Raw genomic sequence first — 13,859 nt, forward strand, 5'->3', positions numbered from 1 at the left:
GTGGAGGGGGCAAGAGTGGAATTTTGATTGCTAAGGTATCCACAGGAGGCTTGGGGATGTGATAAATATGATGTGTCTCAGCTAGTAGTGGTTACATGACTTGAGACAATTATGACTCATCAAAGTCAGCTTAAAATGGGAGATTCATGTGTGTTTTGTGTCTGTGCAATTTATAACTAAAGTTTATGGTAACGTGTTTAAGAAAATTAAGATGAAATGATTCTATTTTAGTGAAGTATTTAAAATCTACAATCCCTCTATACTTAGATCTAATCTTCATGTAGTTTCATTTAATATTTCACAGATGAAATATACCTAGATGAAATGAAAACGATAATAGTTAAAGTGGAAAGGACTAAAAATTGCAGGCAGTTATCACTTGCTATCAAGTTTTCAGATCTTAAAATGGATGAGGAAAGTGAGTTACAGTCAGGTTGTCAGTTATCCTTCAGTTTTAACGGAAACTGGAGGCAGGGTTGGGGCAATATCTAATGCCTAGATTATGGTCTCCATAATTTCAATGAATTCTTAGTATATTCTTTGTGTCCAGAAAATGATAAGTCTAAGAAATACTCATGTATGAGGAAATACCATCAAAGATATCTAGGATAATGTCCCCAGTACTCTCAACTGCTTAGTACTAGTCTCTCTCTCTCTCTCTCTCTCTCTCTCTCTCTCTCTCTCTCTCTCTCTCTCTCTGTTAATTTTGTGATGGTTAATATTAATAATGAACTTGATAGGATCTAGAATCACACAGATGACAAGCCTCTGTGAATACCTGTGAGGGAGTTTCTAGATTAGATTAAGGAAGATAGGAAGGCACTGTTGCGTGGCCTGGGATCCTAGATTGAATACAGATAGAGAGATGGGTATTGCTTCCATACCGTGGATGTAATGTAACCAGAAGCCCGAAGCTTCTGCCATCATGATTGGCCCACCATGATGAAGATAACCCGAACTGTGAACCCAAATAAAACCTTCAGCTGGTTTTGCCCAGATATTTTATCACAGCCATGGGTATTATTGTGAGAGCTTAAAGCAGTTGGTCACTTTACAAACAGTTAAAAAAAAAAAAAAAAAAAAAAAGCTGGGCAGTAGTGGTACACGCCTTTAATCCCAGCACTTGGGAGGCAAAGGCAGGCGGGTTTCTGAGTTCAAGGCCAGAACTACAGAGTCTACAGAGTGAGTTCCAGGATAGCCAGGGCTACACAGAGAAACCCTGCCTCAAAAAAACAAGAAAAAAAAAAAAAAAAAAGCCAGCCAAGAGCAATGAATACTGTGTTCAGCTCACTGTCTCCCTTTCATTCAGTCCAGGACCCAACCCTGGGAGTGGTTCTGCCCACTTTTAGGATGGGTAGTAACACCTTAATAACTTATCAACATGATCTCTCAGAGGCTTGTCTCCAAGGTGATTCCAGATCCTATCAAAGTGATAACACTAACCACCACTCATAACAGACCCTCTGCTTAGAAGCTTAAGGCAGAATCATTCATTCTACTCCGCTGTTAGGAATCAGCCTGCATGACTTAGCGTGTGTGTGTGTGTGTGTGTGTGTGTGTGTGTGTGTGTGTGTGTGTGTGTGTGTGTGTGNTGTGTGTGTGTGTGTGTGTGTGTGTGTGTGTGTGTGTGTGTGTGTGTGTGTGTGTGCGCGCGTGCGCGCGCACACACACACGAGCACTTTCTGGCTTTGTTTCACCTTGCATTGCCAGGGTCATTCGAGATTCTATTTCATCCTTTTATGGTTTTTGTTAAGCTTTGATAGGCTCTATCTAGAGTAGCCTATGGAATTTGGTCTCTGGCGGCTTGGATGAGGATGGCCCCCACCAGGCTCATGTGTTTGAATGCTTGGTCCCAGTTGGTAGAATTGTTTGGGAAAGATTAGATGTGTCCTTGTTGGGGGAAGTCTGTCACTGGGGGCAGGCTATAAGAGAGTTCATTCCCTATTAGCTCTCTACCTCCTGCTTCTGGATTGGATGTAAGCACATGGATACTGTTCCAGCACCATGCTTGCTGCCATGTTCCCTGCCATGATGGTCACAGACTGTAATCCTCTGGAACCATTACTCCCAAATTAAATGCTTTTATAAGTTGCCTAGATCATCATGTTTTATCACAGAAATAGAAAAGTAGTTAAGATGGTCTCATTAAGAAATAGCATTTATGGGCTCTCTACTAGATGTCCCAGCTGTTCAAATAAGGCAACCTAGGCTAAGTAGAGGAGACTGTGATTAAATTCCCAAAACAGTAGGTTTTCTCACAGTGGATCACTGCTTGACTTCAATAGAATCTTGTTAAAGCCCTCAATTCTGAATACTTGGACCTGTATTTTCCAAGAAAGGATGCTATCCTGTATAGCACAAGAAAATTAATAATCCCATATTATCGTGCTGGGCATGGTGGTGCATGCCTTTAATCCCAGCACTTGGGAGGCAGAGGCAGGCAGATTTCTGAGTCTGAGGCCAGTCTGGTCTACAAAGTGAGTTCCAGGACAGCCAAGGCTACATAGAGAAACCCTGTCTCGAAAAACCAAAAAAAAAAAAAAAAAAAAAAAAAACCAAAACAAAACAAAAAAAAACCCCATATTTAATATTTAAGTCATTTAAAATTGCACTATCTTTAAAATTACTTATAATGTCCCTCTGGTCCTCTTAACAAATTTAGAATATTCATCTTTTTTCTATGACTTCACAATTATGAGGACTCTGGGGTTCTGAATTTCACACCATGCACTCCAATCCCATTCATCTCCTCTCACACCACCCTCCACCCTTGCAACCTCCCCACAAACAGAAAAAAATCTTGTTGTGGAAGCTGTAGTGTGTCACAGTGTGTCCCACAGTACACCCTTTTGTCCACACTTCTTTGCTTGCAAATGGTCATTGCGATGAGTCACTGGTCTGGTCCGAGGCCTCTGGCTTCTGCTGCACCATCAGTACTGGATCCTCACTGGGCCTCCTCTCAGGTACCCTGTTGTTGCCCTGTGGACTGGAGGTTGTGCAGCTTTGGATCTGTAGGACTGGCCCCTTCATGCATCTCCAGCAGTTCATCAATGGAGTAGATGTTGGGGTAGTCCAATTCGAAGCCCTAGGTCTGGTATCTGAGGTGGTCATCTCTTCGGCTCTCCTGCTCTCACACCCTCAGGGCCAGCTCACCAGCAACTCCAGCAACCAGGGCAGCTCCAGCCTGCTGCCCAGGAGAAGTGCAGGAACTGCTCTCCCATATATTGCAGCCGGTAAGGGACAGGGACAGTTCACCCACTAGCTATCGTGGCTCCAGGACCAGCTTTTCTACCTGCCATACCACCACCCAGCAGATAATTGGCGGGCTGGCTCACTTGCAACCCCCACATCCAGGGACAGATCTACTGTGCCACCCATGTGAGTTATAGGACTTGCTCTCCCAAGTGCTGCAGCAGGTAAGGGTCAGGGCTGGCTCTCCTGTTCTCATGACTTGCTGTAAGTGGCACAGGGTGAGGGGAGGGGAGGGCATCCCTCCCTCACCCACACTGCCACATGGCAGACAGGTGGGGCCAGTTTTCCCACCCTGGTGTCCCCGAGACCTGCTCACTCTCGCCCCTGACAGCAGGGTCAACTCTACTATGCTTCCCAGGGATTTCTCTCTAATATGTTGGCCCCAAATATGTCTTCCACCTGCCACAGGTGGTGAGGGGTGAGGATAGAAGGTATCTATCCCTCATCCATGCCACTTCACAAGAGATGAGTGGTAGGACCAAGTAGCCCACACTTGTATCCTGGGCCTGGCTTACTTGCAATTTCTATAATGGGAAGAAGTACTGCACTCTCCCAAGTACTGCAGCTGGCTTTCAGTTCTGTTCTCATTCCCTCAGGTCCAGCTCTCCCATGATGCCCAGGTGGGTGGGACCAGTTCTGCACAGCCTTCAGACATCAACATGTTCCCGGACAACAGCCCAGACAAGGGACATCCACCTGTCCTTTGGTGGTAACAGACCCCTACTGCTATAAAGCTGTGACCTCAGATATGGTTGCAACACAGGCCAGGACCCCACTGTGTTCCCAGGTGAACCCTCGAGTGTCCAGCTCTGCCTCTCTTCATTGTGCCCACATCTTTCTGTTTCTCTTTCTCTTCCATTTCTCCACCATTTATTTGCTCCTCTTGTGACTCCTGGGGTCTCCAAGTGTCTGGAGTCATCTTAGGAGTGCTATACCCTGCTGGTGCATTATGGCCCCCCAGGCAAGGGTCATCTCAGGCATGGTCTACCCCACCCCCATGCCTGCAAGGCACCCGACCGGCGATCATCTCAGGCAAGCTCCAATGGCACCGGTCTGGTGGTCGCCTCAGGCTCGAATTTTTTCAGGGACTCTTAGGATACTAGTCATTCAGATGTCCATGGGTCAGAACACTAAGCATAGACATAGCCTCTCTTCTCTGCCACCTACTGATGCACATGTGACACACAGCCATCCCTGCAATGCCACTAGGGGTAGGAAGAATATCTTATAAGTTATTTATGCGTCGTATACTAGATCCCGGTAAGTGCTACGTAATTCCTCATCATTCCATTGCGTAGGGTAGTTATAATGAGAATCCTTAGTTATGAAAGCCAATTTTCTCTTTTACAACTAGCAATCAGTCTGTAAATAATAGTCTGATATCTTGTAGGTACTATACTCAAAAGCAACCATTCACAAAGCTGCGGTGGGGGTATAATGCCCACATCCTAGGCCAAGACGTCTGTATCCAACCCCTGGTACTCCTGACTGTGATGCCTCCTGTTGAAAAAATAAAGAGACTTCATGGGTGTGATGACGTCACTGGCGCTGTGTTATCCTGGTTCACGTCTGTGGCTATCAGGGTTATCAGTGGTATTTTTATAAGAGGTGGGAGGGTCAGCATGGAAGGAGGTCAGATAACTCAGGCACAAGTTAGAAAGGCATGGGTTATTGAGAGTCAAGGGATGTGAACATTGTAAAGCTAGAAGAGCATATTCCCTGCAGGTTCCTGAAGGAGGCAGCGTGCTAACCTGGTGTGGACTTCTGGCCTCCAGAACTGTAAAAAGATCGGGTTATATAGTGATAAACAACCACACTGGCATAGCTTATCTCAGCAGCCAGACATCAGAGTTCAGTTATCATTTGCAAAATAATTATTCATTAATTCTATACTATTTTCTACTATCTTTTTTTTTTATAAAGTAGGGACCCATTTCTTTCTGTTTGTTTGTTTGTTTTGTTTTGTCTTTGTTTTTCGAGACAGGGTTTCTCTGTGTAGCCCTGACTATTTCATGATACTTAATTATTATAAACTTTTAAATAAGCATATTATTAAGCCGGGCATGGTGGTGCTTGCCTTTAATCCCAGCACTCAGGAGGCAGAGGCAGGCAGATTTCTGAGTTCGAGGTCAGCCTGGTCTACAGAGTGAGTTCCAGGACAGCCAGGGCTATACAGAGAAACCTTGTCTTAAAAAAAAAAAAGCATGATATCAATTATAGTCATTGTTCATGATGATGCTTACATGTTCCCCAGCTTTCCAAGTGGGAGCCCCTGGGCCCTAGTTTGTAGACACATTAAAGGTTGCTATGACCCAACATTGTTTTTTGAGTGGTACCGTGTGTTTTCTGGCATAAAAACACATCCCAGGATGTTTGTTTCCTTCTTTCACCGACATGGAATAGGTGACTTCTCTAAGGAGCTCGGGATTCTGTTCAGTGTGATAAAATTTCAAAGCCAAGATGTACACATCTTGATGCTTTTCAGTCTTCCAAGAACGCAAGAGAATGCTCACATGGAGAGTAAAATGTGGGCTGCCTGGTGATGTTTCTGCTAACTTTATTTAGAATAACCCCTCCCTTCCCCATCGTTCCCTATCCTCTAAGCCTGGTTTTATCATGCCATTGTCCATCTAACTGGGGCAGGAACTTGTAACAGCTGTCGCCCCCCAAGCCCTACCTGGTAGAACTTAGTAGCTATTAGTTGAGTTCTCTTGAGCTTCCTAGATCACACGATGGGAATAACTTCCCTTTCACTCTTGCTTTGATGTCCTAGCAAACTGGATTGTTCTTTTATTTTTTTTATTTTTATTTATTTTTTTTTTATTTTTAAAATTAAGTCCAATCCCTTCTCAAGGAGTATTGGATATGTGACCTTGCTTTTGTGACAGCTAATGTCATTCATTCCAACTAACCACATGGTGGAGCTAGCTGTGTGTGGAATCTAAATGTCAGCCTTGACACTAAGCTCGTAGGCTCTGAAGTCACTGAGGAATGGAGGCTTGCTTTGCTTACTGACATACTTTTGTAGCAAAGATATGTAAAATAAGTCATTTCACTAAAAAGGTTTGTAGACAAGGCTCTCCCCACATTTCTTAGGTGGCTGTAAGGTAGCATTCTGTCTCTCCAATCACTCCTCCTCCCTGAAGGCTATTTTTGTATCCCAAAGTGTGTCAGTTCACATGCAACAGTAACAACTCTAAACCAATGGAGCTAAACAAAAGTGAGTGCTTATTTTGGGGTCTGGAGTGTATGTTTGGGAAGACACCCCTGGACCCATGTACAGGGGTAGGTAGCAGACACAGGCTAGTGACAGTTAGCACATGGCACCACAGTAAACAAAACACACAACTCCAAAATGTCTCACATGAGCACTTAGGTGTTGACCTGGACAGTGATAAAGTTCACTGCCTGGAGCACAGCCCCACCAACTATGAGGATCAAGGAAGAACAATTCATCACATTCCTGGGAAGCTACTGCTGTACCTGAGGTAGCAGGAGGCTCAGGAACAGAAGGAGCTGTTTCCAGATCTGGGAGGTAATGCCAGCGGGTAACTTGTGGGCACTACAGGACTCTGAAGCTTTGAAGAAAGGGCCAAAGACAACTTGAGTCCCGGTCCTGTCTGTTGAGATCTGCTCAGGTAAAACACCTTTACACTAAGGGAGTGCCATACGATGCCAAAAGTGTTCATATAACACATTACATCATGTTAATCTGACTATAAATTATTTATTGGTTACTTAATCTCACAATATGAGCAGAATGTAGAAATAAATGATGTTAGTTGTGACTGCGTGAAACTGGGGTTTTTTAAACTGGCAAGTACAGCTGGGATAGGTAGCTCATTTCCTGGGATCCCAGCCTGTGGGAGGCTGAGGCAAGAGGGTTGCTATGACCTCAAGGTCAGACTGAATTACACAAGGAAGTGCAGGCCAGTCAGGACTATACAGCAACCTGATTTCAAAACACCACCACCACCACCACAGGCACACACACAAAATGGTGGCTTAAGTAACAGATGCCAGTCTCTGGTACAAGGGTAAGTCCAAAGTGGAGACGCATTGGTCTGATGTATCAAATCACAGAGTCTGCAGGCTCCCTGTATCCCTCTAGTCATGGCTGCCTTTCTTAGGGTCAGACAGAACTCCATAGTCAGGGGGAAGAACAGAGCAAGGAAGGAGAGGGTAAAGGGCATGTGTACAAAATGCTTCACTCACTAGATGCTGTCTTGAAACCACCCCCAAAACATTCTTAATCTTCCTGACTAGGGATTAGCCATACATTAGACAATTGTTGTTGGTTATGAGAAATGCAGGTTTGTTTTTTTTTTTTAATTCTGTACATCTGGTTACCCCAAATGCATTACCACCACCCAAAAGGAAATGAGGAAAAAGAAATGAGAGATAGGATACCTGACATAGGCAGTTAGCACTTGGGCAGATGGATTCTAACATCTGTCTGGTAGGCTTGCCTCTCGCCTCTCTGGCTTCATTAAGAGCCACCTCAGAGATTCCCTGGTTTCTTCCAGCAAGAGACTGGGAAGAGTCCTGAATACAGCCAACTCATTTGTAAAAGTACAGCAAAGTAGAGGGCCCAAAGAGGGCCTCTTCTTTCCAGAACTGTTTAAATACTGTCCTCGGTGTCACAGGCGGATCTCTGAGGGCTCATATTCTGCTGGAGAAGCCTGGGTGGTGTTCATTCTGTCTTCAGACAAGGTAACCTCGTTCGTTGGTGTACTGGACATTCTGGTATCATTTACTTGCTTAGCAAACTGGGACTCTCACTTCTTTTTGTGAGTCCTGTCTTACCACAGAGCCAATAGGAATGAGCAGCTGACAAGTCGGAAACCTCCATAATTATGAACCAAAGTTTTCCTTTCCTTTTATGTTAGGTATTTGTGACAGCATAGCAGGCCTGTCTCTGTAGAGCAGCTCAGCCATGGTCACGGCTGTGTTGGTCTCTATCACACCTGGCCTGTCCTTCACTCCAGCTCCCGTCCTGGCGTCGCTGAGTCTCCCATATACACTGCAGTATTGCACCCGATTGTGAGAGCTGGGAAGCTTTCACAGCGCAAGACCGCCCTGTTGTGCCTGCCCCTCTTTTGACATCCTTCGTATCCTACAACATTGGGATACCCCTGCCCAGACAATGTGATTTCATCTCAAACCAGGTGGAATCAAGTCCAATAACTGGCCTTGTCAATAAGTTCATTGCCAAAGAAGAGATTTTTGATCGTTGCCTTTTAAAGCAAACCAACCAAAATGAAAACAATAAAAAAAAAAAGTTTAAAAAAAATTAAAATTGTGTCGAGTCTACATATATTAGTTCAGTGGGCACTTGGAGACAGGTTTTTGTCTTTGGGACCATGTCAACCAGAAGCGCTGTCTGGTGGAGGCCATCCCATAAGGCCTTGTTGGAATCCTCTTCGACATCTCTCCCTCTGTCTGGGCCTCTGTCATAATTAGGTCCCTATTGGGCTTGTTGACCGGAACTATGCTCCCTCGTTGTGCCCTTTCTCCAGGCCATCAAGGGCAGTCACTTCTGAGAAGTGACTTCCACCACTTCTGAGAAGACCTTCCTGGACACTTAAGAAAAAGCAATCCCAGCCTCTCTCTTGACCCTAACACAGACAAGAACATCCACCTGTCAGTCCCTGTTATCTCTCAATCCTTGTCTGCCCTGCACCCATTAGAGTTTTTCTCTAGCACCCCACTGTATCCGTTCCGCTTGGCTGAGCTCCATTCAGGACAGGGTTAGCTAAATGTCAGACTACTGACATGTGAGAATACTTATTTATTTATTTATTTATTTATTTATTTATTTATTTATTTATTTCCTTAGCATAAAACATCTGCCTGCATGTATGCCTGCAGGCCAGAAGAGAACATTAGGTTTCATTACAGATGGCTGTGAGCCACCATGTGGTTGCTGAGAATTGAACCCAGGACCTCTGGAAGAGTGGCCATTAACCTCTGAGCCATCTCTCCAGCCCCCAATACATAATTCTTTTCTGGTGGTTTCTGGAAGTGCTGTCCTGTGCAGTGTAGAATATTTAATAGTGTTCTAGCCTTTGACCATTAGATACCCCTATAGAGACAACCAAAACGTCCAGACAGTGCTAAATGTTAAGTACTTATCTGAACACTTAGCTGCTGTTGTGACTGTTAAGGTGAGAAACAATTTATCAAAGGTTGTCGGCCCCAACAAAAACCCATATTTCCTCAGCCCCATCCCCTTCTTACAGCAACTGACCAATCGTTCCTGACCGTGATGTGAAAGGAAAAGTATCTGCCCAGAACATCAAGATCAAGTTCTCAGCACAAAGGAGGGACAGAGGGCAGGGGTAAGGGACAAAGACAGGAGAAAGAGGAAGAGGGGGAAAGGAACACGGGAGAAGGGGGAAAGGGGCAAGAGGGAAGGGGCATTTGTCCAAGGGGAACAAAATTCTGCCACTAGCTAAAGAGGAGAAAAATGGTAGATTATAAAGGTAAAGGGGGAGTCTCAAGTTGGGGGGATGTGGTTAATTTTAATTGGGCATGTTAACTAGGTGAGCCAAAGAAGGCTCTGAGTGCTGAACTATATAATACTTTGAGAGCTGGACCTTGGAAGTCAGCCTCAGAAGTAAGTGGCCAAGAGAATGAACCTTGGTGGCTTTAGGAACGTTATTTATTTATTTATTTATTTATTTATTTATTTATTTATTTATTTATTTATTTATAGCAAGGCAGAAGGAATGGGGGAGAAGGGTAAGGCCAGCCAGAGCCATGCCCTACATTTTAGAGTTGGCTAGAGTACCTTCAGTGAAGCCCAGGGCCCACCAATGTGACGAGACACAGTCACCACCTATGTCAGATATAAAAGACAGAAGCCATTCTGGCTGAATGTGTTGGTTAGCTGTGTTGGAATTCTGGCACACCACTTAAAAACGAAAGAAAGAAAGAAAGAAAGAAAGAAAGAAAGAAAGAAAGAAAGAAAGAAAGAAAGAAAGAAAGAAAGAAAGAAGAAACTACTTTGCTGAATTATTCTTCATGTGTTCCTTTGTGTGACATAGAGATTACACTTTTCCCAACACTATGAAGCAAAATTGTCTTATACTAATAGTAGTTGTCATTTATCTATCGCCTACAGTGCCCTAGGGACTCACACTCAATATTTCCAACAAGACTTCCACCTTAAAGAGAGGTCATCGTTACCTTCATTTTACAGACAGGGAAATGGGGGCATGGAGTGATTTACAAACTTGTCTGGGTTTGTGCCATTGGAAAAATCTAGGAATTGAACCAGGGCAGAACACTGGGCAAACAGGAGTAGGCACTGCTGTGGGAATCTTTGCCCACCTACCCACTAGAGCAGAGACTGGGAAGCAAGCGACCTCCCAACCGGCGCATGCGTTCCGAGTGATGGTGCCGACTTTCCTTTCTAAGCCTTAGTTACTGTTCTCAGTCCTCATTGTAACAGTAACACACAGGATTTTCTTAGGAATTAAATGCAGCAGCATACTGAAAGTACTCAGCTGATTTCCGGGCACACCGGTAGCCCTGAAGTCTTTTTCCTTCCTCTCCATGCCCTTAGCACTGAAAGTAGATCCCAGACAAGCCCACTGGGAAATCGAACCTTTAAGCCATCTGTACTTTCACTGTTCCTGATCAGGATTGAGGAGAGCAATCTCCTTAGAAACAGCCTGCCATGCTGGCGTCTTGTCCCACTTTGCTAATGACCAACAGTACCAGCCATCAGCACTTGCCCGCTAAGCCAAAGGGGGCTTTTAAATCTGCACTGATTGGATGCCATGGGGCTGGGTTGACAAGTAGCCTCCTGCTCCGTTTCTAGATGCGAGTCTGTGAATTAATAGTTGCCCCATTGTTTTCTAACACAATTAAGTGAACAGTCTGAATCTTTTGGCCAGCAGGCGGCAGCCTTTGCTAACATAATGGTCGATACTCCTCTGCCTGGCAGAACCCCACCAAAAAACTGGGTGCCTATTAAGTTTACACGGTGTAGCCTTTAAACTGGGGTGGGACACAAATCTCGGCAGATAGAATTCCGAGAACTGGAATGGGGGCAAACCCCGTGTTGGTTTTTATCCACCTCCAGCTTAAATCGAGAGTTTTGATTCAATTGTGAACGTAAGTCAAAGATAATTTGCAGCTCCCGCTCGGGACAGCTAGAAACACTGCTCACACTCTTCATTGCTTTAAAATTGCAGTAACTGTAGAACCTGCTGCTAGCTCTTGTTATTTAGCACATTAATAAAGAAGTACACATAGAACCATATCACATATCTGTTGGTTTTGTTTTGACATTTTAATACCTACCTTTTGATATCACTGGCTTGTTTTGAATTGTTATAGACTGTTTTATTTTGTTTTAAGTGTATTTACTTTAAAGCATTTTTTTAATGAGGAGAAATCTACAGACTTCACCAGTCTTCACCATAATTTAAAACCAGTACCAAGAGCATCCTGTGACAAGGCTACCAGAACAGTCTCTAGAGAAAAGAAGATCAAAAGATTTTTTTTTCTTTTTTGTACTCAGTAGTTGTAACTTCACTCTTATCCTTCCATCTTTTCCAAAGATGTGTGCCATATCCGTATGAAACTGTTTGCCGCGGCGCCTGGCAGAGTACACTTTAACCTCAGGGTGAGATTTTTGTCGTCTTCAGATCACATTACTAACAAAAGCTTCAGTGTCTAGGATGCCTGCCATCCCCGCCTAGGGAAGGAAGAAGCACCCAGCTCTCCCAGCTGCTTTCACATTTTTGTTCCGCTTGATTTATTGCCAGGACTCAGGGATCCCGGTGACAATTACTTCCTTTTCGGCAAGAAGCCCTGCGTTCCCTCGAAGCGTCACTTCTCCAATCTAGTCTCTTCTTCCCCCCTTAAGAAATATTCTGAAATATGTTCAATAGGAGGGGGAAAGTGTTCTTAAACACACTCCCCCTCCCCATCTTCTTGTTTCCTTTTTCCCAAGTAAGGAAAACCACACTAATTGGGCAGACCCAGCCTAGGGCCAGGCACCTTGTCCATTTTCCTATGCTTTATCCCTCAGTGTTGTCATGGAGACTACAGGAACCAAACAAGTCCACTGGAGGAATGTTACCTAACACTTTCTCATTCTTGGTTGCTGAACGCAGCTGGATCTTCCAACTGCCTCTATCCCCACTGCTCCCCAGCCTTGGCTTTCCACCCCTAAGCAAACCTGTTTTCTTCTGCTGTTTTCTTTAGCTGTGCTAAAGTACCCTAACCCAGACAACTTAAGGGAAAGAACTTGTTTTGGCTCACAATTCCAGAGAGATAAGGGTTCCTGTTGGCAAAGTAGAGCCATGGTAATAAGCAGCAGGTACCGCCAGAGTTGGCAGACCAAACCGCAGCCCTAAGCACCAAGGGAGAGAAACCGGAAACTGCAGGAGGCTCTTACTTTCAAAGCCCACCTCCCAGGGACATACTTCCTGAAGCAAGACCACACCTCTCCAAAAGCTTTCACCAACCGGGGACTGAGTATTCAGATACCTGAAATTCTTACGGAGGACATTTTCATTTGAACCACGACTATGCCCCGTATTCCCTAAAAAGACACCAGCAGCAGCTGCAGTGGCAAAAGTAACAAAGGCAGGAAGATGCTCTCTTATTCCTCGAAGGCTGATGAGGAGCGAGTACTTCATGGAGTATCTTAACTGTCCCTGTCGTGTGTCCTTTCAAACGGCCATTGAGTGTCGGTAGTGCTCACCAAATCTGTATCCAGAGGGAAACTGAGACTCTGATCTTTTCCAGGGCTTTACACAGGTATCCAGAAGAACATTCTGGATTAGGGTGAGTCCTGACTCCGTTGTCTGGTCCTTTTGAGACGAGAAGAGAACACTGAGAGAAGATGAAAATGGGGGCAGTCAGTGGCCATCACGGTTGTGAGCTGAGGAGGTCTGGGGTCATCCGAAGCTGGGAGAGGGAAGGGAAGACTCAGAGGGAACCTAGATTGCTCATATGCTGATTTTTGGAACCCTAGATCCGGGAAAGATGAAGGAAAGTAACCCAGCTGTTTTGGGACACTAATTTATAGTTGTTTGTTACAGCACACCCGGGAAGCTAACAGGAGAGCGAACACAAAGTGTTCATTTCACGACGAAGCCAGTGAGGTGGCTCTCACTGCTCCCACTTGTCAAATGCAGAAACCTGGGCAGAGAGGCAGAGGACTTGCAGAAACTGGCACAGCCTGGGGAGTGTTGGCATTTGAACTCTGGTCTTAGTAACCCTAATGCCTTCTTTTCACTGCCCCTGGTTGTCCGATCTAGTTTTCTGTTGACTGTGCCTACTGGTTAAAATGATTTACGACTTCATGATAGCTGTGTTGTCAAGGGGAATAAGGACTTTCCAGTGGCTCTTCTGCTTCCCCAATGGAGGGAAGACTGAAAGGGAGAGCTGGCTTCCCCAGCTCCTGGTCGCCACAGGGCTCTGCACCCCCAGTGCCTGGAATTGCCTTGGCTTCTTCTCCTCTCTGTCATTCCTATACAGGCTGTTGCAAGACTCTGCAGCTGATCAGATGAGCTGTGGAGAGCCTCCTCTGAGGCAAACACCTCCTCTTCAGAGCAAGCCTCCTCTTTCCCAGCAGATCATAT

The 13,859-nt window shown here is 45.0% G+C and overlaps 1 non-coding gene across 1 annotated transcript; it reads right to left on the reverse strand.

Moving 5' to 3' along the window:
• Nucleotides 1–4,339: 4,339 nt before the first annotated feature.
• LOC115064142 lies at nucleotides 4,340–4,468 on the reverse strand. The gene has a single exon (XR_003843997.1). It is a non-coding gene; the product is annotated as a small nucleolar RNA SNORA17 (small nucleolar RNA).
• Nucleotides 4,469–13,859: the final 9,391 nt, after the last annotated feature.

Source organism: Mus pahari, chromosome 5 (assembly GCF_900095145.1).
Source record: "Mus pahari chromosome 5, PAHARI_EIJ_v1.1, whole genome shotgun sequence".
NCBI lineage: Eukaryota > Metazoa > Chordata > Mammalia > Rodentia > Muridae > Mus > Mus pahari.